Below are 12,743 nucleotides of genomic sequence, written 5' to 3'. Positions count from 1 at the left end.
ACCAGCATTCTTCACAGATAATCCTTCAAACTAACACCTTCACATTCTTCACAGATAATCCTAAAATTTGTATGGAACCAGAAAATACCCTGAATAGCCAAAGCAATCTTGAAAAAGAAAACCAAAGCAGGAGGCATCAAAATCCAAGACTTCAAGCTATACTACAAGGCTGTAATCCTCAAGACAGTATGGCACTGGCACAAGAACAGACACTCAGATCCATGGAACCGAATAAAGATCCCAGAAATGGACCCAAAGACATATGGCCAACTAATCTTTGACAAAGCAGGAAAGAATATCCAATGGAAAAAAAGACATTCTCTTCAGGAAGTGGTTCTGGGAAAACTGGACAGAGACATGCAGAAGAATGAATCTGGACCATTTTCTTACACCATACCCAAAAATAAACTCAAAATGGATGAAAGACCTAAATGTAATACAGGAAGCCAGCAAAATCCTCAAGGAGAAAGCAGGCAAAAACCTCTTTGAACTTAGCCGCAGCAACTTCTTACTCAACACGTCTCTGGAGGCAAGGGAAACAAAAGCAAAAATGAACTGTTGGGACCTCATGAAAATAAAAATCTTCTGCACAGCAAAGAAAACAATCAGCAAACCTAAAAGGCAACTGACAGAATGGGAGAAGATATTTGCAAATGACATATCAGATAAAAGGTTAGTATCCAAAATCTATAAAGAACTTATCAAACTCAACACCCAGAAAACAAATAACCCATTTGAGGAAATGGGCAAAAGACATGAATAGACACTTCTCCAAAGAAGACATCCAGGTGGCCAACCGACACATGAAAAAATAGCTGAACATTACTCATCATCAGGGAAATACAAATCAAAACCACAATGAGATACCTATCACCTTACACCTATCAGATGGCTAACATTAACAACTCAGGCAACAGATGTTGGCGAGGATGCAGAGAAAGAGGATCTCTTTTGCATTGTTGGTGGGAATGCAAGCTGGTGCAGCCACTGGAAAACATTATGGAGGTTCCTCAAAAAACTAAAAATAGAACTATCCTACAAATCAGCAGTTGCACTACTAGGTATTTATCCAAGGGATACAGGTGTGCTATTTCAAAGGGACACATGAACCCCCATGTTTATAGCAGCACTATCAACAATAGCCAAAGTATGCAAAGAGCCCAAATGTCCATTGAAGGATAAATGAATAAAGAAGATGTGGTATATATATATACATATATATATACATATGGAGTATATATATATATATATATATACACACAATAGAGTATATATATACATTGTATATATATACAATGGAGTATATATATATATATATATATATATATATATACAATGGAGTATATATATATATATATATATATATATATATAATGGAGTACATATATATATATATATATATATATATAATGGAGTATTACTCGGCAATCAAAAAAAGAATGAAATCTTGCCATTTGCAGCTGCATGGATGGAATTGGAGGGTATTATGCTAAGTGAAATTAGTGAACCAGAGAAAGACAAATATCATATGACTTCACTCATATGAGGACTTTAAAAGACAAAACAGATAAACATAAGGGAAGGGAAACAAAAATAATATAAAAACAGGGAGGGGTACAAAACATAAGAGACTCCTAAATATGGAGAACAAACTGAGGGTTACTGGAGGGGTTGTTGTGGGGAGGGATAGGCTATATGTGTAAGGGGCACTAAGGAATCTACTCCTGAAATAATTGTTGCACTATATGCTAACTAATTGGGATGTAAATTATTTAAAAAAATTAAAATTAAAAAAAGAAATAGAAAACCAATAGAGATATTGAGGAAATAAAAGGCGGGTCTCTGAAAAGATTTTTCAGAAAGTAGCTAAACTTACCAAAGGAAAAAAGACAAAAGACCCAAAAAACAGGTCTTTGAAGTAAGAATTACGGAAACAAGAATTAGAGACACCTGAGTGGCTTCATCGGTTAAGCATCCAACTCTTGGTTTCCAGTCAGGTCATGATCTCAAGGTTTGTGGGTTCAAACCCCACATTGGGCTCTGGGCTGACAGACAGGATTCTCTCTTTTTCCCTCTCTCTGTTCCTATCCTTCTCTCTCTCTCTCTCTCTCTCTCTCTCTCAAAATAAACTTAAGAAAGTAACAAATGAAATGACTCAGATAAAAATGGACAAATTATTAGAAAAATGCAAACTACTGAAACTGCTTCAAGAAGATTTCAAAATAAGAATAAATTTATAACTTTTAAGAGTTTGAATTAATAATTCAGAAAAACTTCCCACAGAAACAAGTCCAGGACAAAATATTTTTGGAGGTGAATTCTACGAAACATTTAAGGAAAAACTAATAACAATTTTTTTTTTACACAATCTCCACCAAAAAAGAAAAGAAATAGTTCTTTATTTTACAAGTATTACACAGATGTCAAAACCTGACTGACATTATAAAAAAGAAAACTACAGACGAATACCTCTTATAATTGTATATTTAAAAGCCGTCAACAAAGTACTAACAAATAAATCCAACTGCATACAAACAGTATTTCATACCATGACCAAGTGGAATTTAACCTAGGAATCAAAACTGTAATGATCAAGAATTTGTGATATTAGCATAAAGATAAACATATAAATTGAAATGTTAGAATTGAGAGTATAGAAATGAATCTTCACATTTATAGTCAATTGAATTTCAGTAAGAATGCCTTGACAATTCAATAAGAAAAGAATAATTTTTCATCAAATCAACTAGAAAAACCGGATATCTACATGCAAAATAATTAAGTTGGACCCCTACATAATAGCATTACAAAAATAACAAAAACACAAAATAAATCAAGGACCTAGAAATTTATGATCTGAAACTATAAAACTTTTACAAGAAAATATCAATGTTTTACAATATTTTACAAGAAAATATCAATGAATACCCAAGACCTTGTATAAGTAATGTTTCCTTAACCATACCACCAAAAACAAAAGCAATAACAACAATAAAACGTAAACTGGACATCAACAAAAGACTATGAATAGACATTTCTCCAAAGAAGATACACAAATGGCCAGGAAAATAAGCATAAGAAAAGATGCTGAATATAATCAGTCATGAGAATATAATCAAAATGATAGATAACAGCAAGGGTTGCTGAGAATATGGAGGAATTGGAGCCCTTATACATTGCTGGTGGGAATTTAAAATGGTACAGTCATTTTGGAAAACAGTCTGGCATTTTCTCAAAAACTCATGTAGAATTACCATCTGACTCAGAATTGCCACTCCAAAAGAAATAAAACACACACACACACACACACACACACACACACACCCTTGACACAAATGTTCATGGTAGCAGTATTTACATAGGCTAAAAGATGAACATGTCACATATGTTCATCAACTGATGACTGAATAAATGAAAATGGTCTATCCCTAAAATTACATATTATTCTGTAAGAAAAAATGAAATACATATGTTACAACACAAATAAGCCTTTAAAATCTAAAGCTAAGTGAAATAAATCAGTCACAAACTACCTCATTCTGCATGATTGCATTTCTATGAAATATCTCAAATATGCAAATCTATAGAGACAAAGTAAATTGCTTAAAGTTAGAGAATATGAAAAAAATGGAAGAGTCTGCTAAAGGGTACAAGAATTCTTTATGGAGACACATAAATGTCCCTAAGTTGATTATGGGGATGGTGCACGAATCTGAAAATACATGAAAAACATGCTACTTTAAATCAGTGGATTATATTAGTGAATGTGAATTACATTTCTATAGAACTTATAAAAAATAGCACAAAAGACATACCATTTTTTTATAAAAGAACCTAACAATTAATATCATTGATATAATAAAAGATATTATTCATATAAGAAATGAACATGTTGAGTATTAAAGTTTTGGGGTTATTCTGAAGACAAAATTCAGGAATTTTAATATGGTTGTAGACAAAAACATACATTTGAGTGTCTGCTGACAATACAAAATTAAATGTATGGATAGCTGCTGTCTGAAGGTGAAAGTTGGAATGGGACACATTTATAGACTTGGGTGTTTATATATTCATTTTAGAAATAAGGAGTCAACATATTCTGTCTGCATATTATAAAATTTATAAAATATGTCTTACATTTCTTAAGTTACAAAAGTTAACTTTGGAGGAAGAAAAAAAGTGATAAATCTATATTGGTAAAGTTGGAGGAGTGTAGGGAGCCAGGTGAGTGTTCTTTTTTTTTTTTTTAGATACATCCCCATTTTATAAAGCAAGACATGAGTACATAAAATGCAAAATAAACAAGTAAATAAATGCATATGTAAAGAAATAAGTGCAGCATGATTACATTCTTTATAGACACCGTGTTAAATACCATAAGCCCCTCAATAGTGTAACATTTTGTTTGAGGGGCACCTGGGTGGCTCGGTTGGTTAAGCGTCCAACTTTGGCTTAGGTCATGATCTCGTGGTTGTTGAGTTTGAGCCCCACACTGGGTTCCTCATTGACAGTGTGCAGCCTGCTTGGGATCCTCTCTCTCCCTCTTTCTCTGTATCTCTCTCTGTCTTTCTCTCAAAGTAAATATATAAACTTAAAAAATATTTTAGCAACAACAACAACAAAAACCATGTTGCTTTGTAGAGCAAAATTAGAGAGAAGAATGGTAGTTGCAGGTTACTGATAGTATTTCTTAAAATCTTTTGGTAAAATATTTTTTTACAAAAAGAAGAGAGAGAAAGAAACACACAGCATCCAATTCTATGAAATAGTACACTATTTGCATATTCATTACTTGTAGTCACAGAATCTGAGGTCCAAGGAATGAAGAGTAAGAGATAAGGCAGAAAGGTGTGTATTTGCTGAGTCAGGATGCTCCTTACACCATTAACCAAAAATTAGTTGGGGCACTGATAAATGCTGAGGCCAGAAGGCTTTTCAATTATATATTCTAAGAGACATGTATTAGTTGGGAGCTTAGTTGCATGGAAGAGAAAACCAATCAACATAGCCAAAGCAAAATGAGACATTTCAATAAGCATATTTGCAAAGTGTCCTGTGGATCCCAGAGGCAGAATTGCAGCATGATGATGGGAAACTGGGAGTAGAAATAAGAGAAATATTAGGAACCCAGGCAATATGCATTCTGTCACATTCATTTAAAAATTAGGGTAATTTAGGTTCACAGCAAAATTGAGAGGAAGGCACACATATTTCCCACATACTCCCCACCCCTCATGTACAGCCTCCGTCATTACCAACATCCTCCACGAAAGTGGTACATTTGTTACAATTGGTGAACCAATATCAACACATTATTACTCAAGTCCACAGTTGATAGATACATTAGGGTTCAGTCTTGGTGTTGTTCTTTCCATGAGTGTGGACAAATGTATAATGATAGGTATCCACCATTAACATCCCATATGGAACAGATTCAGTGCCCTCAAAATTCTCTGTGTTCCAACTATTCATGCCTCCTTCACCCCTAACCCCTGACAACCACTGATCTTTTTCTTGTCCCTATAGTTTTGCTTTTTCTAGAATATCATATAGTTGGAATCATAGAGCAGGTAGCCTTTCTAGATTGGCTTTTTTCACTTAGTAATATGCATTTAAGACTCCTCCATGTCTTTTCATGTCTTGATAGTTCATTTCTTTTCAGCATGGACTATTGTTCCATTGTGTAAATGTACCATAGTTTCTTTGTCCATTCACCTACTGAAGGATATCTTGATTGCTTCCATTTTGGCCATTATAAACAAACTTACTACAAATACCCATGTGCTGGCTTTTGTGCATATTGTTCCCCTCTAACCCTGAGCTGAGGTCTGGACTGTACATCCAGACCAGCACAGGAAAGACTTTCTAAAGCACAACACTGTAGCTGCTGTACAACTGAAAACTAAACAGGTACACCAGCTTTAGGTAGTACTGGAGATGTCTAAGTTCCAATTCAGATAGTCGGTGATGGTAGTCACTAAGGAATTCAGTCAGTCAGCTGAAGCTACCAGAAAAGGTTTACTTTAAGAAGAAACCTGTCCTAGAAAAAGGACCAACGCAGTATTAAGCAAAAAACAGAAACAGACCTGCCTGTCCCAATAAATCATAAAACCGAACCTGACACGATTAAAACAATCCAGTAATAATTTAACTGCTCTACAGAACAAAATTCAGCATTCTTTAAAGTAAAGGTCAGCAAATTCATTCAGTAAGGAATCAGATTGTAAATATTTTAGGGCCTTATGGCCTTTATTGCAAGTATTCACCATTTACCATTTAGCATGAAAAGTATTCATTCTTTATTGCAAGTATTCACATTTACCATTGTAGCATGAAAACAGTCATATATTCACTTATCTTCAGTATAAGTGAACTAGACAGTTTAACCAAAAGGCAAATATTTTCAGACCAGATTAAATTGTTTGCAAGTAGTAAGCATAAGAAGGTTTGGATAGCCTCATTATTGTCAGATGCCGAAAACTTCAAGACATGGACATAAAAAGAGACATTTTAGAATGCTAAAGGGTAAATGAATCAAGAAGATATAACAATCATAATTATTTATACACCTAGTAGCAGCACTTCAGGGTATATAAAGCAAAAACTGATAGAAATAAAAGGAACTAAAAACCATGAGTTTCCAGAACTAGAAACTGATAGAAATGGGGAACTAGATACTACTGGAAGGAACCATGTGAATTTTTTGTTTCTAGTTGTGCTTCCCCATTTCTATATTGGGCCCACTTAATCAGTCTTCTATCACCCAAACTTCTCTTTTCAACATCACGATAGGCCTCTACATTGCTTAATCAAATAGTCATTTCTCTGCCTTCATTTTCTTGTCCTTATGGGCCACATTTAATGCTTGATTCTCTTTCTTTCTTTCTTTCTTTCTTGTCAAGTCTTTATTTAAATTATGGTTAGTTAACCTATAGTGTAATATTAGTTTCAGTTACATAATTCAAGTGATTCATCACTTACATACAACACCCAGTTGTGCTGACCACAACTGCCCTCCCTAATGTCCATTACCCATTTAATCCATCCCCCAGCCAACTCCCCTCCAACAACTTTCAGTTTATTCTCTATTTTTAAGAGTCTCTTATGGTTTGCCTCCATCTCTGTTTTTATCTTATTTTTCCTTCTCTTCCCTATGTTGATCTGTTGTTTCTTAAATTCTACATATGAGTGAAATCACATGATATTTGTCTTTCACTGATTGACTTATTTCGCTTAGCATAATACATTCTAGTTCTGTCCATGTTGCTGCAAATGGCAAGATTTCATTTTTTGTTTTGATCGCTGATTAATATTCCATTGTATATATACACCACATCTTCTTTATGCATTCATCAGTTGATGACCATTTGGCCTCTTTCTATTATTTGGCTATTGTTGATAGTGCTGCTATAAATATTGGCGTGCATGTGCCCCTTCTAATCAGCATTTTTGTACCCTTTGGATAAATACCTAATAGTGCAATTGCTAGGTCATAGGGTAGTAGTTCTATTTTTAATTTTTTGAGGAACCTCCACACTGTTTTCCAGAGTGGCTGCACCTATTTGCATTCCCATCAACAGTATAAAAGGGTTCCCCTTTCTCTGAATCCGCACCAACACCTGTTATTTCTTGTGTTGTTGATTCCTTTCTTCTTGGAGATCTTCCTTCTTGATCCCTTCTTTCTTCATCTTCCTTTCTTCTTGAAGTCTGTTCTCTATTTGGCCTCCACATTACCTAACTATCCTACAATTACACTGACTGCTTCTTCTCATTTCCCCTTGTTAGATTTCTAAACCAGAAAGAGTCCCAGAAGTCAGTCCTTAGTTCTCTTTTCTTAATCTACAAAATCTCTATTTTTCACAGTATTTAAAACACATTTAAATGAGGAGTATAACACATTTAAATGAACAACTGACAAGAGATTCGATAGAAGGATGGTAATTAAAAAATATAAACTTTGTAATATTATATATAATATATAATGTAATATATATAATATATACAATGCAATATATATACTATATACTATATACTATATACAATACAATATACAATACAATATACAATACAATATACAATATAATAATATAATGTAATATATATACAATTTACATACATATATTGTATATATATTACATATGTAGGTAATATATATACCTATATGTGTACATATATATGTACATATATATGTAATAATATATGCAATATATATACTATATATATAATATTACAAAGATTATATTCAATAGAAGAGATTCGATAGAAGTATGGTAATTAAAAAATATAAACTTTGTAATATTATATATAATATATAATGTAATATAAATATATGTAATGCAATATATATACTATATACAATATAATATATAATATACAATACAATATACAATACAATAACAATATAATAATATACAATATAGGTAATATATATACCTCTGTGAGTACATATATATGTAATAATATATGCAATATATATTATATATATAATATTACAAAGATTATATTTTTAATTACCATACTTCTATTGAATCTCTTGTCAGTTGTTTATTTAAATGTGTTATACTCCTAGGTAAAGAACAATTATAGTAGGTAGTCTTATAAATTTGTAGAAATAAAATATAAATTAATTTTAAAGGGAAATCATCATTAATGACATTTTCATAAATTATAATCTAGTGATCATTAACATGGTTTGTTACTTAACAATGCCCATGGCCAAAGTAAGCACTAGAATGTTTCTCCTATGAATAATTTATTCTATGAATAATTTAATAACTACTTATTATTAACTAATAGACTTTAATTTGTTGTTATTAAGTCAACATATAAGCAAATTTACAAATAATGTAAAACAAACCTAATGGCTTCATACAGCATAGTTTGTTACTGCTTCTGAATTCAGAAAACTTCATTTTCACTTAGACTATATCATTTACTGAAAAAGTGTGTTTGCCATTTGCCAAGTGCTATATAAAAATGTAACTTGATTTATTTCCTTTATACAATGGTTGTGACACTTTTTTTTGATAACATGTAAGATACATTTTAAAACAATAAACATTATTTGCATTTACATCTTGAACGTTATTTTAACATTTAATAAAAATTAAAGTAAAGCATTATACATCTATAATCAAAATTTTCTTCTATACAAAAAGGATAGATTGGTTCTATAAAATATTTCAATATAAGGAAAATCTCATATTTGCCACCCTTGATTTAATTTCCAAATTTGGTAGCTAAATAATAGAAGAGTTTTAGTATGGTTAGAAGGGGGAAAAAAAGTTAACGTATTTAATATGTTAAAATATTTAAAAAAAAAAACAAAAATTCTAGGGGCGCCTGAGTGGCTTAGTTGGTTAAGCTTCTGATTTGATTTTTGCTTGGGTCATGATCTCACAGTTCGTGAGTTTGAGCCCTGCATCAGGCTCTGCATTGGCTGTGCAGAGACTGCTTGGGATTATTTCTCTCCTCTCTCTCTCTCTCTCTCTCTCTCTCTCTCCATGTTGCTTGTTCTCTTTCTCACAAAATAAATAAACTTATTTTTTTTTACATTAAAATTCTAGGGTACCTAGGTGGCTCAGTCCGTTAAGCATCAGACTCCACCTCAGGAATGATCTCAAGGTCTGTGACTTCAAGCCCCACAATGGATTCGCTGCTGTCCACCGGAAGCCTGCTTCAAATCCTCTGTCCCCCTCTCTCTCTGTCCCTCCCTCATACTCTCTCTCTCTCCCTCTCTCAAATATAAATATACATTTTTAAAAATTAAAAAAAAATCTACTAATAGAAATGCAAAGGAAACTTTTTTGTGGACAACTGGTTATTGGTAGTCAAAATATGAGTTGGCTTTCAGATGTGCTGGGTAATTAAAACACTTCATAAGCCAGTTGTACATAATTATATTGCATGAATATATTAAGATTTTTTTTATATTTCTAGTAGAATATGGTTTTGATTGATTTAATCCTCACAGTATTGTGGGTGTATAAGTCTCATTGGAAATAGTCTTTGGCCTGCTCATATAGCAGCAGATGCACTATTTGCATAAGTAGGATGTTATATGTGGGCTTGTATTTTTGGCTGCTTCTAGATTTATGACACCAATTCATTTTTTGCACAGATGGGAGAAAACCTGACAATGTGAAAAGAGGAGTTAATTGATTTCCCTTTTAAAATTGTTACAATTACTGTGATTTATTTTTTCATATAGGTGAGTCTGACCATTCATGGACATATATGAAAGAGTAAATTTTCAGTCATTCTAGAATTTTAATATTAACAAATGAACCTGAGTCTGATGCATACAAATAGGAGGAAGTATTAGTCATAGTAACAAGTAAATGTACTTATTCTAATTTTGGAGGTGAAAGGGCCATTTACAATACTGAACTGAAAACAAAATAAATGGCTTATAATTCCAGAAAAAAAATCTTTGCTTATGTAAAATATTAAATTGTTAAATGGCCATTTTTTACATAAAACTATAATTTATACCAAACTATGCAACATACCATTATATTCTTTGGAAATCTTCTCTTTCTTATTCTAAAATATTCTTGTCTTTGCATAATATATTTAAAACACTTAGCAATTGTACATTGAGTTTTCCTGTTGTTTGAGATACTACCTGACAAGAAATAAATACTATTTTAAAGAATTAAAGAAAATAAAAAGTAAAGAATTTAAGCTGAAGTCAGTATACTATCATACTTTATAACTTTAATAAAATGTTTCTTCCATATAGTATGATTTTTTTTTGTTTTAAAGATACCTTAAAAGGGGAACAAGATTTTGAAAAGGAAATTACTCATTTCAAATAATTGGTCTTATTTTTTTTCATTATATACATGTAGCTTTATTTCTACCTTATGAATATTTATTTATGCATATATACATATCTCTATATATAATATATGCATATATACATTATATAGATGTATATAGGAATATATCTATACAGTCTGTGTATGTATATATAATTGTGTATGTGTTATAGACATACAAGATAAAATTGGCTTTCTCTTCTTCAAAGAGTTTAGACTCTAGTGACAGAGATATAACATTTGTGTGAGTGTGGTGGTAGAGAAAGACATGACAGATGAACTACACTTTCTAGAAACAGAAAAAGCAGAATACTGTCTATTCACATGAACAGCCACAAATAAAAGCACAGAAAACACAGTCAATAAAGGAAAATTTATATGCAATATTGTACTGTTATTGATAAAGCAGTTAGGGGAAACAACTAAGTTTGAGATATAGATGGGGGTTGTTTTTTGTGTATCAGGAAAAAGATCTTAAACTTTATCTTGTGGGCCTATAATTATTTTAGTGAAGAGATTAAATAATAACACTTGTGTCTTAAAAAAAGATTATTCTGGTAGCTACTTGGGAAATAAATTTAATGACTTAAGACTAGAAGCAGGGATGCCAGATGGAGAATGTTGCCACTTATAAGGATAAATGCTATGGAATTTGAAAAAAATCCAGTAGTAATAGAGGTAGAAAAATGGTATGAGAAGTAGTTATGAAAAGTATATTAAAATTTTTTTCACTCATCTCTAATAGAACAATTAGAGATCACTCTCTAATTTTATTTGGCATTTCAAAGTATATAACATGACTAAAACAAATAAAATTAATGATAATAGAGATAAAAATATATTTACACTAGATATAAACAGATATAGATATATGGATACATTAACAGGGAGAAATGGCTGTTAATATTAATGAAAATAGAGGAATTGAAATGTGAACTTGGTTATGTTTGGGGTTAAACTGAAGAATGTTTTATTCAGAGTTATTGCTGAAGCCTAAACAAAGTTCCATTTTTATTGTATTTTATTTTTAGATTTTATAATGAGGCACTCTAATATCTATTCTAACTTATAAGTAACTGGCTAGGAAGAGTACTGACTGACCGGCTTTTTAACAAAACAGAAATCTCACTGAGGTTTTTAACTTAGTACGAGGAGCAAAAGTTTAAGTGCAGATAGAAAGCTGGGAGTTCATGGTCTGTTAAAAAAATATCTAAAGTGACTGCAGCTACATACAACATGTGTTGTGAACTTCCACTGTTCCTATGCTGATCGTGTTTTGTTATTTTCAGGATTATTTTATTATTTCCATTTAAGATGTGTTTTTCTAAAGGTAATTGTCTATATACAGTTAAAATATGCAATTCTGAGGAATAAAAATGTCTCTGTGGAATAACATAACATAAAAAGGATCTTTATCTGTTGTCATTGCATGGCAAGAAAATACAACAAAGATACTATCTATGACTAATGATAGATATCTAAATGCTACCCTTGAAACTGAAAGATCTGCAATGTTATCTCACAGCTCATATGGGTTCCCTGCTTCCAATCTCCCTAAAGAACAGCACAGTGAAAGCCAGACATTCACCAATGGGTTATACCAAAGGGAAGGATCCCCCAAATTACAAGATTTAGAGCTCATAATGGGATGACAGGGACATCTGTTCAACCTTCCCTTTAAAGAGAAAGATGTTCTCTGATGGACAGAGAGAGAGCACTGCTAGGTTTATTACCCTGAAATGTATCAAAAATTTATAAGGTCAAGAAGAAGAGGATTTTACATTTCCAAATCATTCTGTGGCTTTCCATGTGGAAGATATCTTAGTGATACTATCTCTATTTAGATAAACTATGTCTAGTTTCTAAAGCTGCATGTTTTGCAAACATTCTTTCAATGTTCTTTGCTCAGAAGATCTAGAC

The sequence above is a fragment of the Lynx canadensis genome, chromosome B1 (assembly GCF_007474595.2).
Source record: "Lynx canadensis isolate LIC74 chromosome B1, mLynCan4.pri.v2, whole genome shotgun sequence".
NCBI lineage: Eukaryota > Metazoa > Chordata > Mammalia > Carnivora > Felidae > Lynx > Lynx canadensis.
This window is presented reverse-complemented; position numbering follows the sequence as displayed.